Source organism: Podarcis cretensis (assembly GCF_951804945.1).
Source record: "Podarcis cretensis genome assembly, chromosome: 6".
NCBI classification, from domain to species: Eukaryota; Metazoa; Chordata; class Lepidosauria; order Squamata; family Lacertidae; genus Podarcis; species Podarcis cretensis.
Window position 1 is genome coordinate 10,199,023 of NC_137175.1, and position 22,233 is coordinate 10,221,255.

The window sequence follows — 22,233 nt, forward strand, 5'->3', positions numbered from 1 at the left end:
TGATCACCAAAGACTAAAAAGAAGTGTGTGTGTGTGTGTGTGTGCGTGTGTGTGTAGGTGCTTAGATGGTTGGAAATAGCATAGAGGACATTATATTCTGCCCCTCCAGCCTGCCAAATCAGGCCACAAAAATTACCCCTCCCAGGCACCATCTTAAATATGGAAACATTCAAGTTGCTCTCTAGAAGGTCCTCTGTGTGGATTTGCATCTCAGATGGTGCTTCAAATATGGAAGACGGAATGAGGCAGGAGGAGCGACCCCATTGTTTTTGTGACACTCTCTTAGTAGCTACTGTTTTGAGAAGACAATGACTAAAACTAGCGGGACTCAATGGATAGGGATAGGGATTAACCCTTATCTTTCCCCCCATGATTTGAGCCTTTCAGAAGATGCAGATCCAAGATGGTGCTGCATGTAAGGGGTAAGGCTTTTAAGGAGCAATTTGAATGGTCCCATTATCTTGACCACTTCCACAATGTTTTTTCCCTCTTAGAAATCCATGCATAGATTTGATAGAAGCCTGTGATGGTTGATGATCAGGCACCATCTTGAATTTGGATCCATAAGGTGGGCAGACTTTCAGGTTTGTGCAATCTACTTCATTTTTTGCTAGAATCCCAAGATCCACCAACCAGGGCCAGGTGCAAAGACATAGAACTAAAGTGTCTGAGCCCAACACTTTGTTCTGAATACCAGAACTGGTATTCCACTTCCATGCAAAAATCCATTCCTGGCTACCCCAAACCTTCTTAATTTCAACAGTATAATTTAGAGCAGAGGGGTCATTTTGCTCCTGCCCTTTTCAATTTTTTGGGAAACATTAATCCATGGATAGGCAAACTAAGGCCCGGGGGCAGAATCTGCCTTCTCAATCTGGCCCATGGACGGTCCGAGAATCAGTATGTTTTTACATGAGTAGAATGTGTGCTTTGATTTAAAATGCATCTCTGGGTTATTTGTGGGGCATAGGAATTGGTTCTTTTTCTCTCTCCAAAATATAGACCATCCCACCAAAAGGTCTGAGGGATGGTGGACCGGACCCCTGCTGAAAAAGTTTGCTGACCCCTGCATTAATCAATCAAATATCTACCAGTGGATCCCAGTCTCACCAGCACTGTTCTAGGAAACTTAATTAAAATGGTACAAAGCACCAGATAACTTGTTGCTGTAACTCCGCAATACCTTCCCTTCCAGAGGAAACCTGAAATTATCCCACATATCTTTAAGGGGAGAAAAACATGGTTGACTTGACCCAGCCTTGTTATTAGAACCAGGACAATTATGGGGATTCAGAATCAGACCTGGAGTGTCCATTATCCAGTGGAGCAGCTCTGTAAGAAGTTGCTAAGCAAAGATGCGGGTGGTACTGTGGGTTAAACCACAGAGCCGAGGGCTTGCCGATCAGAACGCCGGCAGTTCAAATCCCCGCAACGGGGTGAGCTCCTGTTGCTCGGTCCCACCTCCTGCCAACCTAGCAGTTTGAAAGCATGTCAAAGTGCAAGTAGATAAATAGGTACCGCTCCGGTGGGAAGGTAAACGGCATTTCCGTGCGCTGCTCTGGTTTGCCAGAAGCAGCTTAGTCATGCTGGCCACATGACCTGGAAGCTGTACGTCGTCTCTCTCGGCCAGTAAAGCGAGATGAGTGCCGCAACCCGAGTTGGTCACGACTGGACCTAATGGTCAGGGGTCCCTTTACCTTTACCTATGCCATTCCAGAAGTTCATCTGGAATATCTGCCAATTGTAGTGGCCAGCAGTGCCCAAATCTATTTACCTTTTTTTTTTGACCTTGTTCATTGTTTCCTCTGTCTGAAGCTTATTTGGCACTTCCTCTCCTCCATGACATCTTCTTCTTTCTCTTTCCCAGATTATTTGCACGAGGGATTTCACCTCCATCAGGAATCACCTAGCGAACAGGACAGCACCACAGTGCTAAATGGCCAATCAGATTTGATTGTGCAATGACTTCAGTGAGGGTGAATCAAGGCGATGGAGAGTGAGAGCAATTTCAACAAACAAATGTTTGTTCAGACTGCTGAAAAAAACATTTAGAAAATGAGGTTTTGGTTTTCTTGTCCTGGTGAGAATCTTCACGAAAAGCAATCAGCTGGTTTGGGTCAGCCCATATGAACACAATTTGTAACTAGGTGTCTGTGAATCTGTCAATTACAGTTTCTCAATAAATTATCCCCATTTCTACAATGTGTGATTTTTTTAATAATAAAAAGTCCACATGAAAATTCAGAGTTTACTACAAATTCCTTGTAACATACAACTTTTGCATGCAATTTTACCGAGTATACTTTTTTTGGCAGAGCAAATTTCCTTAATATAATGCATCTGTTGTAGTTATTTTTACCAATATATACATTTTTATGTAAACACTACTTGGCTGGAGGACCACACTGCCACATTCCAAAAAATGTGAATTTTGAGAGATGGCTGTGCTTTGGTCTGTGGAGTCTTTAGGATAGTGTGCATTAGCTAGGCTCTCCTTTAAATATAATGGTTGCCTTCTGTTTCAACTTTTTAATTCCTGCTGAAAACTTTCCTATTCCTTCAGGCTTTTGCAGGCAATTAAGAATGCACCTTTCCATAATCGTCAGTTGATTTTCACATTCTTACATCGTTTCTGTTGTATGGTTTTACATATAATTGTTGTAAACATGCCGATACTTTTATGATATAAAATAATTATATATATATATATATATATATATATATATATATATATATACATACAGTGGTGCCCCGCAAGACAAATGCCTCGCAAGACGGAAAACTCGCTAGACGAAAGAGTTTTCCATTTTGGAGGTGCTTCGCAAAATGAATTTCCTATGGGCTTGCTTCGCAAGACGAAAATGTCTTGTGAGTTCCTGCGGGGGGTTTTTTCCTTTCCCCCCTGTCAGGGAACTGCCATCGGAGCCAAGGGCGGAGGTAAGGCTCCCCAGTGATGCAGGGGAAGGACCCAGTAGAGGGAGAGAGAGAGAGAGAGCACTTCCTCTGGGGAAGGAAATCAGAGCCACACCAGGAAGAAAGGGGAACATGAGAGGGCTTCGGAGGAAGGGCTCCGAGACTCTTCCACCGAGACCAGCGGGGAGAGCGCAGGACCTCCACTAGGCATGCCCACTCTGTGCAGAAAGCTTCCGCGCAGAGAAGCCAGGCGGAGACTTGGGGTCAAGGAGCTTTTATGTTGGAAGAAGTTCAGGAAACGCCCACTGACGGATTCTGCCAGCGACTGACACAGCCACGGAGTAAGGGCTGTGCAGCCAGGGAAAAGTTAGCCGGACAACGCTGTCTGGAGCAGTGGCTACATACGCACAAGCAACCATAATTCCCATTACAGCAGGGCGGTGGGGGGCAGTCCAGTGTTCTTTGTGGACAAAAAGGACTCCAAACAGCCCAGATTAGTCGTGGATTTTGGGGCCCTCAACTTGGTATCGGAACCAGTGACCTTCCCAATGCCCAGGACCTTCCCAATGACCAGGGTAAGGAAGGGGAAAATTTTCACCAAGTTGGACCTTTGGGGGGCGTACAATTTGATTAGGATGAGGGAGGGGGGTGAATGGAAAACCACAATGTTCACCCCTCTGGGAGCCTTTGAGTACTTGGTTATGCCTTTTGGATTACAATCAGGCTTTGCCTGTTTTCAATCTTTCATGCACCACGTGTTGGGATCCCTACTGTACAAGAATTGCGTGGCCTTTTTAGATGACGTGTTGATCTATTCGGAGAACGAGGAACAACATGTCAGAGACGTCCGGGAAGTGTTAAAGAGGCTACAGGAGCACCAGTTGTGGGTCAAACTGGAGAAGTGCCAGTTCCATGCCCGAGAGGTCGAGTTCCTGGGATACAGGTTGTCGAACAAGGGCTTAGCCATGGACCCAAGCAAGGTGCAGGCAGTGCTGGAATGGAAGACCCCCAAGACCCGGAAGGACGTGCAGAGGTTCCTGGGGTTTGGGAACTTTTATAGGAAGTTCATTAAGAATTTCGCCCACTTAACTGCACCCATCACAGATTGTCTCAGTAGCAAAAGGAAATTCATATGGACAGAAGAGGCACAGCAATCTTTTGAAGCGCTAAAGAGGGCGTTTGCTTCGGAAGAGCAGCTCTTGCACGTGGATCTGCAGAAGCCAATGAGGCTGGAGACAGACGCGTCAGACAGAGCGGTGGGGGCCGTACTGCTCCAGCCAGGAGACCAGTCCGACTGGAGGCCGTGCGCCTTTTTCTCGAGGAAGCTGAGCAAATCAGAACAGAACTACACGGTGTATGATCGGGAATTGCTTGCAATTTATGAATCATTCCAATGCTGGAGACATTTGTTGATAGGGGCGCAGCACAAGATCCAGGTGTGCACGGACCATAAGAACCTGGAATACTGGAGGACTGCACGGGTCCTCAACCAGAGACAGGTGCGATGGGCTCAGGAGTTTTCCAAGTTTTTTTTTTTTTTTGAGATTAGGTACGTACCGGGAGAGGAAAACGTCAGAGCAGACGCCCTCTCCCAGAAGCCGGAGTACATGGAGGGAGAGGGAGCGCCGGAAGCCCGACATGTGATACCCGAGGACCGATGGGTGTGTGGAGGAGTGTTGGTAGGGAAACGAGAACTAGCAGGGTTGACGAGGGACGACGAGTACGCCCAAACCAAAATCAGGGAGCTCGGGGGAGGAGAAAACCATGGGGATTTTGAGGAGGAGGGGTACTGTATTACCGGGGGGCCCTGTACATACCAGAGGGGGACTTGAGGAGAAGAGTGCTCAAACAACTACATGACAACCCGATAGCGGGGCATTTTGGTCAACACAAAACCATGTTGCTGGTCACCCGGGAGTTCTGGTGGCCCAGAGTGAGGGAAGATGTATGGGAATACGTATGGGGGTGCGACCGCTGCCAGCGGGCTAAGGGGGAGAGGGCAGCTCCTGCGGGGCTACTGGAACCCTTACCCACACCAGGAAAACCATGGGACGTGGTATCCATAGATTTTATGACCGATTTGCCCAAGTCCAGGGGGAAAACAGCCATCATGGTGGTAGTCGACTTGTTAACCAAAATGTGCCATTTCATCACGTGCTCGCATGCGGTAACGGCAGAGGAAACTGCCAGGCTGTTTGTAGATCACATCTTCCGGTTGCATGGCGCCCCCTTGAGGGTTTTGTCCGACAGAGGAAAGCAATTTACTTCCAGGTTCTGGAGGAAGCTCATGAGCTTGCTGCAAGTTGAGGTGAGCTTCTCGACGGCCCGACACCCGGAGACCAACGGGCAAGCAGAAAGAGCTAATAGCATACTACTACAATACCTACGCTGCTATGTCAGCGAGAGGGAGAACGATTGGGTGGAGAAACTAGCGCTGGCCAAATTTGCTTACAATAACGCAGACCATGTGTCCATGGGAATGAGTCCGTTCATGGCTAATTATGGGTGTCACCCCAGGGCTTTCCCAGGGGAAGGGGAGGAGAGGTGGAGTGTACCGGCGGCAGAGCAGTTTGTGGAAGAAATGGAGGCCTTACACCAACAACTTAAGATGAACCTGGAAAGGGCCAAGGAAGTGTACAAGAGGCAAGCAGACAAGCACCGTAGGGAAGGGGAAACCATAAGGTTTGGGGACCGGGTGTGGTTGTCAACCCAAGGGTTACCGTTCAAAGGAGGTTGTAAGAAATTACGGCCAAGGCGACTGGGACCCTTCGAGGTAATACAGCAGGTGAACCCCATGGCCTTTAGGCTCAAGTTGCCGACCAACATGAAGCTACACCCGGTGTTCCATAGGTCCTTACTCTCACCATACCGGGAGGGAAGGGAATTTCGGGGTGAGAGAGAGAGATCCCCATACACCCACAGGTGGAGGAGAGGGAACTCAGCGGTCAAGCCACGGAAATTCTTGATTCAAGGTGGAGGGGGAGACAGGTGGAATATTTGGTGTCTTGGGAGGGGGAGCCAGAGTCGGAAAACACGTGGGTTCCTGCGGAAACTATCAGAGACGAGTATCTTCGGGAGGAGTTTCACAGCAGGTACCCAAGGAAGCCCAAACCATTAGCGAGGTACTGGGAGGAGCAATTTGGCACCACGGATGAGGAAGAAGACTTTTTGGGGTATCCGACCTCCGAAGAGGAGGGAGGGGAGGTATCCGAGAGAGAGGAATCGGACTGGGAGGATTATCCAGTGGGAAGAGATAGCAGCAGGTGAAGAGCTATGTTTGAATCATCTGAGGAGGGGGATAGCTCTTTCCGGGGATTTCCCGCATCACCACCAAGGGAATGGGCCGGGGGTGAGGAGGGCCCTGGGGGGGAGGTGGATGTCAGGGAACTGCCATCGGAGCCAAGGGCGGAGGTAAGGCTCCCCAGCGATGCAGGGGAAGGACCCAGTAGAGGGAGAGAGAGAGAGAGAGAGAGAGAGAGCGCACTTCCTCTGGGGAAGGAAATCAGAGCCACACCAGGAAGAAAGGGGAACATGAGAGGGCTTCGGAGGAAGGGCTCCGAGACTCTTCCACCGAGACCAGCGGGGAGAGCGCAGGACCTCCACTAGGCACGCACACTATGCGCAGAAAGCTTCCGCGCAGAGAAGCTAGGCGGAGACTTGGGGTCAAGGAGCTTTTATGTTGGAAGAAGTTCAGGAAACGCCCACTGACGGATTCTGCCAGCGACTGACACAGCCACGGAGTAAGGGCTGTGCAGCCAGGGAAAGGTTAGCCGGACAACGCTGTCTGGAGCAGTGGCTACTTACGCACAAGCAACCATAATTCCCATTACACCCCCCTTTTTCTAAGCCGCTAAGCCGCTTATCCGCTTATCCGCTAAGCCGATAAGCCGCTAAAAGCCGCTAAACCGCTAATAGCGCTAATCCGCTAAGCCGTCAATGGGCTTGCTTCGCAAGATGAAAAAAACGCTAGACGAAGAGACTCGCGGAACGGATTCTTTTCGTCTTGCGAGGCACCACTGTATATGGGACGGGGGTGGCGCTGTGGGTTAAACCACAGAGCCTAGGACTTGCTGATCAGAACGTTGGTGGTTCAAATCCCCACGACGGGGTGAGCTCCCATTGCTTGGTCCCTGCTCCTGCAAACCTAGCAGTTTGAAAGTGCAAGAAGATAAATAGGTACCGCTCTGGCGGGAAGGTAAATGGCGTTTCTGTGCACTGCTCTGGTTCGCCAGAAGCGGCTTAGTCATGCTGGCCACATGACCCGGAAGCTGTACGCTGGCTCCCTCGGCCAATAAAGCGAGATGAGCGCTGCAACCCCAGAGTTGGCCACAACTGGACCTAATGGTCGGGGGTCCCTTTACCTTTATTATGTAATTTTTTTATATAAATAAAATAAAATGTGAACTAAATGCTTTCCCTCCCCCATCACGATTTGTGACTATGAATCCCTCAATGCCAAGCAGTTCACAGCCGCGAGGAACTGAGTTTTATGGCCAAACACACATACTTCTTCCTACTGGACTGGAGAATAAAGTGAACCCCAGTCCCTGATCTACCCTTCTGATTTAATGATTGCATGGGAGAATAGCTGGGACTTTTTCCTATATATATACACAGTATATTAAATCTGGAAATGTGGAAAATACACCCCTCTCAGACTACTGCCTTGCCGTCGCAATGCCATCTTCTCCTCCACATTCACAAATGCATTTCTTTCCCTTTCCCGGCCTTGCATGTAAGATCAGCTGGTTCGATGGCTCTCAGATCCCAGCTCCATGCTTTCTGCTGCATTTCCTCCCTTCCAAGAGGAAAGATTGAGAAAGAAGCCTGCAGATGCTGATTGATGTTGGTTCAGAGGCTTATATATTATTATGAGAACACTGACAAGTCGTTTGACTGGGGGAACATGAATTAGTCAGATTTGTCATCCTCACTATGGACTGTGACAAGAAACCAATGCACTGAAGTGGCCTCCACGAGGAAATGCCTTAAACGCAGAAATTGCCTTCATACATTTTATTGGCAGCCTGCCGCAGTCATTGGTTCCCACTCCCCCCCCCCATTTCTTGTACCTCTGAAAAAAGAACAGCTTCTCATCCTTATATAACTATTTGCAAGAGTAAAGGGACGATTCAGTGATCCTCCTGCACTTACGGAGCTTTAAGGGCAATCAATTCCTTTTCCAAGGGAACTCTGGGAATTGTAGTTCTGTGAGGGGAATGGGGAAAGGTCTCCTGACAACTCTCAGCACTCTTAACAAACTACCGTTCCCAGGATTCCTTGGAAGAAGCCATGGCTTTTTGAAAGTGGTGTGATACTGCTTCAGGGGACAGTGCAGATGGAGTCCTGGTCATGCAAAAGCCAGGTGTTTCTAAGAGCCTCACTACACACACACCCAGCTTTCTCCAGCCAGGCAAGTAAGCAGCATTACCACAGCTCAAGGACACCTTCCACCCAGGAAAATGCATTTGAGATGCGGGTTGAGAAGAATCAGTGATGGAGGTGGTGTGGAGAGAGGGTCAGATGTCCTGGGGAAGGGTGCAGCTAGGAGACAGTCCCGAGGACCAGAGAGAGAGGTTTGGAGGGCTGTATTCTGTCCCTGAGAGCTGGACCATAAAGAAGGCTGATCGCCCAAGAATTGATGCTTTCGAATTATGGTGCTGGAGGAGACTCTTGAGAGTCCCATGGACTGCAAGAAGATCAAACCTATCCATTCTGAAGGAAATCAGCCCTGAGTGCTCAGTGGAAGGACAGATCCTGAAGCTGAGGCTCCAATACTTTGGCCACCTCATGAGACGAGAAGACTCCCTGGAAAAGACCCTGATGTTGGGAAAGATGGAGGGCACAAGGAGAAGGGGACGAGAGAGGACGAGATGGTTGGACGGTGTTCTCGAAGCTACCAGCATGAGTTTGACCAAACTGTGGGAGACAGAGGAAGACAGGAGTGCCTGGTGTGAACTGGTCCATGGGGTCACGAAGAGTCAGACACGACTAAACAGCAACAACATTTTGTCCCTGGACCTGAGGTTCCCCACCTCTTGCTTCAGAATAAACTAAGGACGGACACACACACACACACACAGAGAGAGAGAGAGAGAGAGAGAGAGAGATGTACACAGATTTCTGTCCACAAGGAGCTGACAATCTAAATGTCATTTGAGGGGGAAACACAAGGAGAAGACAGGCAGACATACGAGGAACAGATAAAGGATATGTGGAAATGGGCCTAGGCTCAGCTTCAGAAGGCGAATAGGACAAACTTGCCTTTCACCGAGGGCAAACGTTTCTGTCAAAACAGAAAACTGGCAAGGAGTTCAGAGGTTGAAGCAACAGTTCACAAGAACCTCCATTCCAGCGACTCCCTAGAGCCCGGGCAGCAAGGCAGCCTTGCAGTTAACAGAAATGAGAGGATGATTTTGTGACATCTCCAGACAATGCCAAGATCAGTGGTCTATGAATCACTTCCTAAGTACCGGCGGGAGGGAGAGAATAAGCAAGAGGGAGAGGGAGCAAGCTCTTTAAAAGACAGTGTGTCCTTTTAAAACAAGACAATGTTTTCAGAATTTTCAGCTGACATTACACTTTCTGTGATTTGATATATGGCGCTGCATCTCTCCAGCCATTACATGATGTTGAGTGAAATGCACGTACATTTGCCCTTGGGTCTACGCAGCTGCCTTGCAGGAACAAGTGGCTGCATTTGAATGCAGCCTCCCGGACTTCATGCATCAATGGGGGAAAGCAATGGCGTAATGCTAACGAAGCGCTGCGTCGTTAAACGGTGGCTTCTGCAGGAGGCAGTAATGGCCACCAACACGGATGGCTTTAAAAGAGAATTGGACAAATTCATGGACGGAAAGGCAATTAGTGGCTACTAGCCACAGTAGGTATACTCTGCCTCTGCAGTTGGAGGCATCAAAGCTTCTGAAAACCTCTTGCAAGATTGAATGTATTGCCCTCGGCTGTACTTGAGGGACGATTCCTACAGATTCCACATGAAAAACGCTTATGTCCCTGTGGAGATAGCAGTACCGAATCAGTGGCACATACCCTTCTGGCTTGCACTCTTTATAAAGACTTGAGGAATGAGATTATCACTCCTCTCTTATTGTCTATTCTGGGTCGCCCAACCACTGCCGCAGTGTCCTTTCTTCTGGCAGATCAAGAGGAGCAGATGACAGCAAAGGTTGCAAGGTTTTTAGCTGGGGCAATCAGAATAAGGTCCACTATTTGACTGCTGACCCTAAAGTGTGTTTTATATAATTGACTTTTTATTTCTGTTCTTTGTATACTGCATTGCTGTTTTGTTGCCATGGCCAATGGCTGATGCAAATAAAGATTCATTCATTCATTCATTCGTCTGAAAACCAGTTGCTGGAAGCCATAGGAGGGCAGAGGGTTCTCATGTTTGGGTCCCACAGACATCTGATTGGTTGCTAAGAGAACAGGATGCTGGACTAGGTGGACCACTGACCTGATCCATCCTGCTCTTCTTACATTCTTAATATGGAAAGCGGTGCTTTCTTATGTATAAGGGATACCTTTGAAGGAGACTCAGGAACTACAGCTAATCCAGACGGTCCCAGGTTCAATCCCTGGTATCTCCAGGTAGGTTTGGGAGGAACTCATCCCTGAAACCCTGCAGAACTTCTGCCAGTCACCACAGACAATACTGACCTCAGTATAAGGCAGCCTCATGTGTTCCTGGTCTTGGAACTTGGTATATATTGCAGCAGAGTGCAGAAAACAAATAGTCTAGTAAGACTGCTGGCTGAAAAAAACCAAAGAAATTTAGAGTTTACTACTCCTGGGAAACAAATCCATTCTGATTATTACCTTATATGTGGTCATCATGGAGTCAGGAGGTTAACGAAAGATCAAACATGAACCAACTGGAGGAGGAGGGAGGCAGTAAAACCTGAGATAAAACAATCTACAGGTATCTACAACCTGTCTTTCTCTCTCTGCCTAATCCCCTTTCAAAGCCATCTACAGTGCTAGCTATTATCTTCATTGAGGGGGGAGCCCCTTCCCTTTTTGTGCCCTCCCTCCTGCGTAGCATCTAGTTTGGCTCTCAGTCACCTGCATGAATAATACTTAGCATTTACAAGGTGCGTTTCTGACATTCAAAGTGTTTCATGCAGATTAGCCAAAGGAAAAAGAAAAGGATCCTGTTTGACTCCAGACAGGAAGTTGAGGTTGCAATATAACACACACACACACACACACACAGAGAGAGAGAGAGAGAGAGAGAGAGAGTTTTCATTTGTGACAAATAAACAATTCAAACAAAAACAAAATGGTCATTACATATCATAATTCGACTTCCCTGCCCCTCTTTCTGCCGTTCCTTATATTTACTCTTTCCCCCCTGCATTTCCATATTTTTCCCATCTGTTTCATAATTTTTTTAAAAAACTGCATGTTTTTACATTAATCCTGCTAATGTCTTGATTTGTTTACAATAAGTTTGTAAATATTCAGTAAACGATTTCTATTCCCTATTAAAGACTTTGTTGTCTTGAGTTTTAGTAAGTTTCGCCATTTCTGCATAGTCCATTAATTTCTGTAATCAATCTTCTCTCGTTGGGACTTCTTCTTCCTTCCATCTTTGGGCAAATACCATTTTTGCGGTCATGATTGCATACATAAATAAGTTTTTATATTGTTTAGGTAACTTTGATCCCACAATTCCCCAAAGAAAAGCTTCTGGGGTTTTTTTATATAAAAATATTTCCCAGTAATCTTTTGCCTTATTATAAATCCAGCGTTGGCCAGTGTATTCTCAACACGTCTAAGCACTGGCATAAAAACTTGCAAGCATTATATATGTGTGTGTGTGTGTGTGTGTGTGTGTGTGTGTGTGTGTATCTGAGGTCTGCCCAGGAAAATTCTTCTTGGTGATGACAGAGGTATGAGGAGAAGCAAATAAAGGAAAGGAAGGTAAAGTAGATGAAGGCAAATTTTAGTGGTGAACCTCATATCATCCTAACTCCTTATTTTCTCCATAAAACCAATGGGATGAATGAACTCAAGGTCTGTGTTTCCAACCACAGCTAGGATGCTAATAAAATAGCAGAGATTCAACCTTAAATATTATCTAGCACAAAAAATACGGTAGATGACTGAGGGCCAGTTTTCTAGTTACTAGAACTGCTGTAGCCTGGGTTCCTTCTGTGCTGTTGGGGCAATAGCATTGTCCTTTCCACATCTGTTCTCCTGAAAATGGGGCAATGGTAAAGCTGGGTCAAAAAGTTCTGCTGGATCTTTTGGGGAAAAATTGAAGTTGGTGGCAGAAAACTGGGATGGGAAGTTTTCCTAAAACACCTCTTGGCTTAGCAATTTCACTGCTACTACATGTTTCAATGTCTTACCAGAGGCAGCTATGGTGCTTCCAAGAATCTTGGTCTCTGGCACTACTCTTTCCTTCCCCAGAGTCCCCTAAGTTAAGAACACTAGAAGGACTCTGCTGGGTGAGGCCAAAAGCCCTTCTAGCCCAGCACTCTGTTATCTTTGTGGTCAACCTGATGCCTATGGGAAGCCTGACAGCAGAACCTGAACACAATTTAAGATTCCCAATAACTGGCATTCAGAGGCATTGGCTCCAACAGTGGCAGTGGAAAATAGCTCTCTCCAGAGACGCTTTCCTGAATTTTGGGTCTCTGGGGATTATTGGACCATATGTCTCATTAGTTCTGCTGGCTTAGGATGATGGGTGGAGGGTGGGATGAGCAGCTAATTTTGTCCTATTTCAGTATCATTGGTACTTAGTCATGGGCCCAACAGCTTATAGGAATCCAAGGTTGGAGAATGCTGCCCTACACTGAGGGCAGGAGGCATTGCCCTCATTCTATGATTGACTTTGTGATGATGCTACATTACCATGCGGCAACACCATCTATAGCTTTAGCACGAAGCCAATCGAGAGTGAGGGCAACATTTCCTATCCTAATTTAAACCAGGGGATCTGTGAGTTGCCAGCCAGCCAGCCTCTAGGGAACATGGCCAGTGGCAATAAGTCCTTGGCTCCCAAACTTTTCAAAATGCTCCACTGCAGGTGGTGCTGTGATCTAAACCACTGAGCCTAGGGCTTGCTGATCAGAAGGTCAGCAGTTCGAATCCCCACAACAGGGTGAGCTCCAGTTGCTCAGTCCCAGCTCCTGCCAACCTAGCAGTTTGAAAGCACGTCAAAGTGCAAGTAGATAAATAGGTACCACTCCGGCGGGAAGGTAAACAGCATTTTCTTGCACTGCTCTGGTTTTGCCAGAAGTGGCTTAGTCATGCTGGCCACATGACCCGGAAAAACTGTCTGTGGACAAACATCAGCTTCTTCGACCAATAAAGTGAGATGAGTGCTGCAACCCCAGAGTCGTTCGCAACTGGACTTAATTGTCAGGGGTCCTTTACCTTTACCTTTAGCATGGGAAGAAGTTTCATGTGTGGACTTCTTTTACCTGCTTTAGTGCTTATGATATTATTCCAGGGAGTGTGCAGGAGCTGCTCTGCAGCAAACTCCAGTCAAAACTTTGCAGGAATGAGAGATCGTCTTGTTTTCATTCTCTGCCAAATACTGCAGATCTCAGGTGACTTATTTCAGAGCAGTCGATGGGGCTGTTCTAAAATAAGTGCTCTAAAGATTGCCTCCAAAGTCCTATAGGTCAATCCTTTGCATTTTTTAAGGCTTATAGCCAGACAGCTTGAGGAGAAAGAGATGCAGGTGTCTTTCAAACATTTACCCTCAGCTGGGGTGGATGAGACTGGCAAAGGCTGAAATCCTATCCACATTTAGTAGTAGTAGTAGTAGTAGTAGTTTGGATTTGATATCCCGCCTTTCACTCCCCTTCAGGAGTCTCAAAGCGGCTAACATTCTCCTTTCCCTTCCTCCCCCACAACAAACACTCTGTGAGGTGAGTGGGGCTGAGAGACTTCAAAGAAGTGTGACTGGCCCAAGGTCACCCAGCAGCTGCATGTGGAGGAGCGGAGACGCGAACCCGGTTCCCCAGGATTACGAGCCTACTGCTCTTAACCACTACACCACACTTGAGAGTCTAAATCAATACATGTTTACATAGAAATAAGTTTAACTGAATCTAATAGGATGTACTCCATTTAAACTCAGTTGAACATATTTCTATGTAAACAGGCATCAGTTCAGACTGTAAGAGCATTTTTGTACATGAGACTCATGGAGCAATCATATGCATGTATATATCATTGAGTTCAATGGAGCTTACCGGTACTTCCTGATAAGAGTGCATGGGATTGCATCCTTAGACCGGAGACAGCTTGTAGAGTTGAAAAGGGTTGACTTGAGAGAGTCTCTGTTTCCTACGATATACAATATAAAAGGTAAAGGGATCCCTGACCATTAGGTCCAGTCGTGGCTGACTCTGGGGTTGCGGCACTCATCTTGCTTTATTGGCCAAGAGAGCCGGCGTACAGCTTCCGGGTCATGTGGCCAGCATGACTAAGCCACTTCTGGAGAACCAGAGCACTGCACAGAAACGCCATTTACCTTCCCGTTGGAGCGGTACCTATTTATCAGCTTGCACTTTGATGTGCTTTCGAACTGCTAGGTTGGCAGGAGCAGGAACCAAGCAACAGGAGCTCACCCCGTCACAGGGATTCAAACCACCGACCTTCTGATCGGCAAGTCCTAGGCTCTGTGGTTTAACCCACAGTGCCACCCATGTCCCTCGATATACAATATACATACCTGTTTATTTGTCATGTTGCTTCCAGTTAAACAGGTTTTTCAGGCTTTGGAAACAATATAGAAACCTGAAACACCTGTTTTCTAGAGAGAAAACTTGGATGACTGTATACGACACCAGCAATGATTCTTCTTTCAAATTCCTTCAACTCTGAAGAAAATATGGTCAGTCTCCATCTTTAAATTGCCTCTGAGGTTTCAGATGATGATATGTGAACAGTGGTTGTTCATGCAGAAAAGTGCAAATCTGTAATGCAAATAAGCATTGCAACCAGCATGTTCCATTCACATTGCACTGAATGAAGCAAGACATAAACCTTTGAACCACATATGTATGTGAGAAGACCTGGCAGCACTGCCAACAGATGTATTCTCAGACATTACATAGAACATTGTCCAAGTTGAAATTCATGTCTAGATTTATTTCTTGCATTTATATCCCACATTTTTCTCCAAGGAGCTCAAGATGGCATACATGGTTGTCCCCCTTCTCATTTAATCCCCACAACAGCTCTGTAGGGTAGGTTAGACTAGAAAGCAGTGACTGGTCCAAGATCACCCAGTGAGCTCCATGGCTGAGTGGGGATTGAAACCTGGTCTCCCAGGTCCCAGTCTGACACTCAAACCACAACACCACACTGGCTCCCAGTGGTGGATGGGAGAAAGGGGGAGAAAAAAGATGGGGAAGAAAAGGAGGGGTGAAATTAGATAGATTCATAAGTTACACAAAGGATCCAAGAGTTACACACACACTGAATGTTGTTCTGTTGGGTGGGTGGTGGGGAATCCCAAAGACATTATGTTAATATAGTGGTACTTTGGGTTAAGGACTTAATTCGTTCTGGAGGTCCGTACTTAACCTGAAACTGTTCTTAACCTGAAGCACCACTTTAGCTAATGGGGCCTCCTGCTGCTGCTGCACCGCTGGAGCACGATTTCTGTTCTCATCCTGAAGCAAAGTTCTTAACCTGAAGCACTATTTCTGGGTTAGCGGAGTCTGTAACCTGAAGCGTATGTAACCTTAAGCATATGTAACCCGAGGTACCACTGTACTTTTATTAGGCTCAAAAAGACACAAAGCCATGCACAAGTTTTCAATTTCCCCAGAACTTCTCATCAAGCTGGATGTTAAACAAAATTTGGAATGGGGTGGGGAGAGAAAGCATGACATGTTTCTGTCTGTAATTGATAATAGTCTTGTGATAGAATTTAGAACTTAACTGTGATGGAATATAGGACATTACTGGATTGACCTCACTAGGTGCAACACATTATGGTCCCTGTCCTGGGTCCTGAAATGATGAAGCTTGGATTAGAAAATGGAAATTTAGGAAGCTGCCTTATACCTAGTCAGATCACTGGTCCATTTTGCTCAGCAATGCCAACACTGATTGGCAGCGGCTCTCCAGAGTCTCTGACAGGAGTCTTTCCCTGCTCTACCCAGACACACAGAGACACCAGGGATTAAATCTGGGACCTTCTGCATGCAAAGCATGTGTTCCAACACATAGAGCCCTTGCCCTCTGTTGGCTTTAAATATTAACTTCCCAAAAGGAGGACTTATGGTGCCAGCTACAAACAAGCACCTTATATAGCTCAATATGAAGGTTTTCTCTCTCTCTTAATGATGCTTATTAATATAAGAGAGACAAGGGTTCACATCTCCTCATATTGCTGCTATTTTTACAACATACTGTTCACCAGTATTGTTTATACACTGTTAGTACCTCTGGAGGGGTCATGTTTGCTGGAGAAATTCAAAGCAATTCCCCCCCCCCCAAGGAAGTCTAGATTTGCATCAATCAAAAAACAGTTTCATTCCAAGGCACTGATTTGCTCCTTTTCCATATTTCCCCTGCATAGTCCAGCACATCATTAAACAACCCTATTGCTTCTTGGTCCAGCTACGTCAGCCTCTTTCACCTCTCCTTGCTTTGGCCAAAATCTACGAAGCATGCTAATATGTGTTTTTTTTAACAATGCCTGGCACAGTCTCTTGAGAACAGGTATTGGTTTGCTCATGTCCTGCTTTCAGCATCTCCACCTTCAAATGGAAGCATCAAATCCAGATCCCATATGGCCTTTAAAACAAATATTTGTACAGTGCAACCCTTTTCTTCTCTCTGAGTCATTCAAAGAGATGTATGGTCACAGACAGCATACGAGAAGGTCAAATCTTCTCATGCTCTTCAGACAGAACTGATTGAGGGTGCTCTGAGCCCAGCTTCGGCTGGGGAGGGCGGGATATAAATAATCTATTATTATTATTATTATTATTATTATTATTATTATTCCAGACTCTTGCTATTTTGGGGTGGGAGTCAGTCACATACTGGCAAATTATGGTTGCACAATCTTAGTTGATTGTCTATAACAAACCTATTTTCCCTGAAGGAAAGTGATGGGTAAATGAGCTGGAAACTGTGGGATAATGCATCTTAGGAGACCGGTCCATTTGATAATCATATCTGATAATGCCTCAGAATGGGTGGAACCTAAACAGAACTCTAAAGAAAAGTAACACAAGAGATACAAGCTTTCTGCATGGAAAAGGTAGGAGCTGGAAAACATAGGAATGAGGCAGGCAACCATGACTGCTTCAGATATTAGAAGTGTATTTTATTGTGTATGCTTGACAGTGACACTTTGTATGTGAGTTGTAGTATTGTTGGGTATCTGTGGTTGATAGAGGTAATGTTTGAGGTAGTGAATTATAGTAGTGGCTGTGTGAAATGAGTGAGACTGGTTGGATGACCGTATGTTGTGGTGCTTGAAATTTTATATCACACTGCTGATTTCTCAGTGATGGCTCCGACCAGGTGGAAAGCTCTGTCCCATGAGACCAGGGCCCTGCAGGATTTAACTTCCTTCCGCAGGGCCTGTAAGACAGAACTATTCTGCCTGGCTTTCAATTTGAACTTAGGCTGATCTTTTATTCCCCTTCCTTCCCTCCCCCTCCTCTTTTTATGAAGATTACCCGCTCTGGGATCCCACAGCTAATTCTCCCCTGGTCTCCTCGCTGGCCCAAATAGGACCAATTTAGCCAGCTAGCCCTGGTGATCATCTAACGTTTATTGGATGGATTTCCCCCCTAAATTGATTATTGGATTCTGAATTTATTGTTATTCATGTTTATTTTATGCTGTTTTTTGTTGCATCAGTTAAGAGTTTTAAATTTGTTGTTAGCCACCCTGACCCCGGTTTTCTGAACCAGGAAGGGTGGGGTATAAATAAAAAAATATTATTATTATTATTATATTCATTTTATATTATGTGTATGAGCCGCCCTGGGAACCACCCTGAAACCTGCAGGTATAGGGCGGTATATAAATTCAATCAATAAATCAATTTTTGGATATGGATATTGGCTATGTGTTTTGTTATGTGAATAATATGATGTGGGGTTTCTTTTGTTTTTGTTTTTTGGTACTTACTGTGTATGTGAACAGCTTCAAGATCTTTTAGTCTATAAATAGAATTTAAAATTTAAAAAGCAAATTTTAAAAAAATAACTTCTGGATTTGCAAGTACAGATGTGTTGTGCGTGACTTCATACAGTTTCGCAGCAGAACCTAGCCTTGATATCTCAAATGAACAATTCACCCCATTCCTGCAATTATTGCTGGGATTATTGTTATGCCATATGAGAGTACCATCGTGAAAGTCTGAAACCACTAACTGCACAGAGCACCTTCTACTGGAATTAATAGGGTTTTGTATCTCATAAACAAGGTGCACTCCTTGAAGCCCACTTCTGCTCTCTTGTTTAAATAAATGGACTTGGCCGTCACGGCAGTGATTTAATGCTCTGGGAGACGCAGGATGTGAATGAGTGTTTGCGTGCAAGCTTTCCATTAAAAACAGCAATGTGCAAAACAAATAAAAGGCTTCCTTAATTAAACAGCAAAGTGTTTCCATAAAGTCTGTTGTTATGAAGGGCTGCATCAGCCTTCCCCAGCCTGGCATCTTCTAGATGCCTTAGACTACAAGTCCCATCAGCCCCAGATAGCATGGCTATGCTGGCTAGGGCTGATGGGAGTTTTAGTACAAAAAAAAATTCAAGAGCCCCAGGTTTGGGGAAAACTGGTCTGTAATGAAAATAGGCTTGATGCTGCATATGTTAAGTACATTTTTAAACCTCATTGATTTCAGTACTAAAGAGTTAAAGGTAAAGGTAAAGGGACCCCTGACCATTAGGTCCAGTTGTGACCAACTCTGGGGTTGCAGCACTCATCTCGCTTTATTGGCCAAGGGAGCTGGTGTACAGCTTCCGGGTCCTGTGGCCAGCATGACTAAGCCGCTTCTGGTGAACCAGAGCAGTGCACGGAAACGCCGTTTACCTTCCCGCCGGAGCAGTACCTATTTATCTACTTGCACTTTGACGTGCTTTCGAACTGCTAGGTTGGCAGGAGCAGGGACCGAGCAATGGGAGCTCACCCCATTGCAGGGATTCGAACTGCCGACCTTCTGATTGGCAATTCCAAGGCTCTGTGGTTTAACCCACAGCATCACCCACGTCCTGGCTGCTAAAGAGTTAGGTAAATGCTTATTTATCCCATTGAATTATTTGTGATGTAAGAACCATGAACCAATCTTGCTGACCATGGTGCAGTTAGGTAATTCTGGACCCTGGATTTAATGGTCCTACTGTGGAGATTGGGAGAGCTCTTTGGTGGTAATGCATATTCAGAATATGGCAAGACAGCTGTCTTTTCTTCATTTGGGGATCCTTCAAGGCAGCCTGAGGCTGTGGATGACCAGTGAACCAGTTGACCCACATAACCCTGTGGCAGCCTTCACCAACATGGTGACTTCCAGATATTTTGGACTACAACTCCCCTCATCTGCACGTGGCTGAGGGTGATGAGAGCTCTGGTCCAAAACATCTGGAGGGCACTAAGTTGGAGTACCTAAGAAAGAAGGCCTCCTGAGATATCTCTTGAAGCAGCAGGGCCATTGTAAGGTAATGAGGCCTATGATTCTATGACTGACACACAAGAGAAGCTCTACCATAGCACTGTTCAGTCAGTTATGTTTTTGTCTGCTGAGATCAAAGCATTAGGTAGCTTTCTTCATGAATTAGCAACCCATTTGAGGGGTATGGAGCTTTGAAAACATCTCGTCTCCTTACCTTTGGCACAGTGTGGTGCCCGATGCCCTTTTCAATAATGTACAAAGACTTTGGGGGCATGTACAGTTTCCTTGTTTGTAAACTGGATTGCTCTCCAGCTGGGGCCTTAAGGCTACCCATGATCTGTAGAGCGTATACCAAGGCCTGGAAGGAACTGGTCACGTGATAATGTCTTACTTTCTTTCCTGCCCCCCACCAACTCAATACAGTTCGCTTTCTAAGTTGCATAAACTGTGCCTTCAGCTCCCTTCTCCAATATTGTTGCCCAGCCAGCAAAGAGGTCTTGTGAAGTCAAAACTCTTCATGGGAAGATGGGGCCGTTACGTCGAAAGATAAAAGCCATACAATGGAGCTCAGTGGCTTGGGGGGATTCCATGACCTCAGAAGGAGGACAAGCTCTGATGGGGGTGGGGAGTTTCGCTTTCAGCTGGTTGCATGTGTTGCAGGTGATGTGATTTAATAAAGACATGGTTTTGGTGCAATGCATGAAACGGAGGCGTAAGGAAACTCGAGCACGGGGACTGAATGTGGCCCTCCAGACCTTTCTATCTGGCCCTTGAAACTCTTTACAGGACATGTCCCCACTTCCAAGACAACAATGCTCTCCTGCCCTGCTCAATGTCTCATACTCTCCAGCATTTCTCTGATGAAAGTATGGACGTCATTAATAATAATAATATGGGACGCGGGTGGCGCTGTGGGTAAAACCTCAGTGCCTAGGACTTGCCGATCGTATGGTTGGCGGTTTGAATCCCGCGGCGGGGTGAGCTCCTGTCTTTCGGTCCCAGCTCCTGCCCACCTAGGAGTTCGAAAGCACCCCTAAGTGCAAGTAGATAAATAGGTACCGCTTTATAGCAGGAAGGTAAACGGTGTTTCCATGTGCTGCGCTGGTGCTGGCTTGCCAGAGCATCTTCGTCATGCTGGCCACATGACCCGGAAGTGTCTCCGGACAGTGCTGGCCCCCGGCCTCTTAAGTGAGATGGGCGCACAACCCTAGAGTCGGACACGACTGGCCTGTACGGGCAGGGGTACCTTTACCTTTACCTTTAATACTACTACTACTACTACTAATAATAATAATAATAATTTGTACTATTTATACCCCAGCCATTTGACTGGGGTGTCCCAGCCACTCTGGGCAGCTTCCAACATTTATTATTATTATTACTATTATTATTTTACAAATAATGGCTGGAGAGTTGGAGAGTTGGATAAATCCATACCCTCCAAAATTTCTCTGTTCAAAATAGGGATATCCTAAGGAAAAAATGGACATTCTGGGATCAAGTCAGAAACAAAGATGGCTTCTGTAAATCCGGGACTGTCCCTGGAAAATGGGGACACTTGGAGGGTCTAATGCTTCCCTTGAGTGTATTGGTCTGGCTGGAATGTATCATTGAAGTATGATAATGCTTGGATGGATGATGAAGTGGAGTGAGCCACTGTATGCAGATTTGCATCCACTACTCTGGTTCCCCAGCACCATCACCAATGTCCTGTGACCCTCAGAAGGTTGCACATTAGGGAATGCAACCCTTGGGCTGAAGGGGGTTGTTTAATTCTGTTTCGGCACATCTTGTTCCTTCATTCCTCATTAGAGGGACAAAAAAGTCTGTGTCTAGAACCTTAATCCAGAACCTGTTGCAGGTCACACCAGTCTTGGAGGGAGAGTTTGAGAAGAAACGAGTGCTTGGTTTTTGAATGAAATGGATTTGTGCCTTTGTGAATCCAGCCTTCCGACACCAGGTTTCAATGACCCCCTCACTGGATCCCTCAGAACTGACTGCCTCTCATTTTGTCCAGTCTCTTTGACTCCCTTTCCCTCATGTACATGAAAAATATCAAGGGGAAAGACCATAGCTTAATGGTAGAGCATCTATTGTGCATGCAAAAAGGTCATTGGTTCAATTCCTGGTGCCTTTGGCTAGGGATGGGACTCTAGCTGTATGGAGCATTGGTAATGGAGAAATTCATTTCAATGTGGATTTTAATGTGAAACTACATAATTGGCAGTTTCTGAAGCAATATGCAAATGGAAACACAGGTATCCTTCTAAAATCTGTACAGTGGAACCTTGGTTCTTGCACACCTTGGTACTGGAACATTTTGGCTCCCAAACACAGAAAACCCAAAAATAAGTTTTCCAGTTTTTGAACGTTTTTTGAAAGGTGAACGTCTGATGCGGCTGTCGGCTATTGTTTCCGGGATGCCTGCCCCAATCATAGCTGTCAAACTTCCCCCTTTTTTGCGGGAAATTCTCTTATTCCAGGGCTGTTTCCCGCTGCTTCCCACGGCTATCTCGGATTGCTAGATATCCTGTAGACTGTCCCCAGGACAGGTGAGGCTGCTGATCCCTTATTTTCAAATCTGAAAGTTGACAGCTATGGCCCCAATAGGAAACCACGCCTTGTTTTTCAAATGTTTCGGAAGTCAAATGGACTTCCAGAACAGGTTATGTTTGAGAACCAAGGTACCA

General features: G+C 46.0%; 1 long non-coding RNA gene across 1 annotated transcript in view; it reads right to left on the reverse strand.

The window, feature by feature from the left end:
- Positions 1 to 1,711: 1,711 nt before the first annotated feature.
- LOC307218136 overlaps positions 1,712 to 22,233 on the reverse strand; it is a 108,237-nt gene continuing 87,715 nt past the window's right edge. Inside the window, exons 2-3 of the long non-coding RNA XR_013839812.1 lie at positions 10,587 to 10,684; positions 1,712 to 2,032 (exon numbers count right to left, since the gene is read on the reverse strand). This is a non-coding gene — a long non-coding RNA (uncharacterized lncRNA). The remainder of the gene's footprint in view (positions 2,033 to 10,586; positions 10,685 to 22,233) is intronic.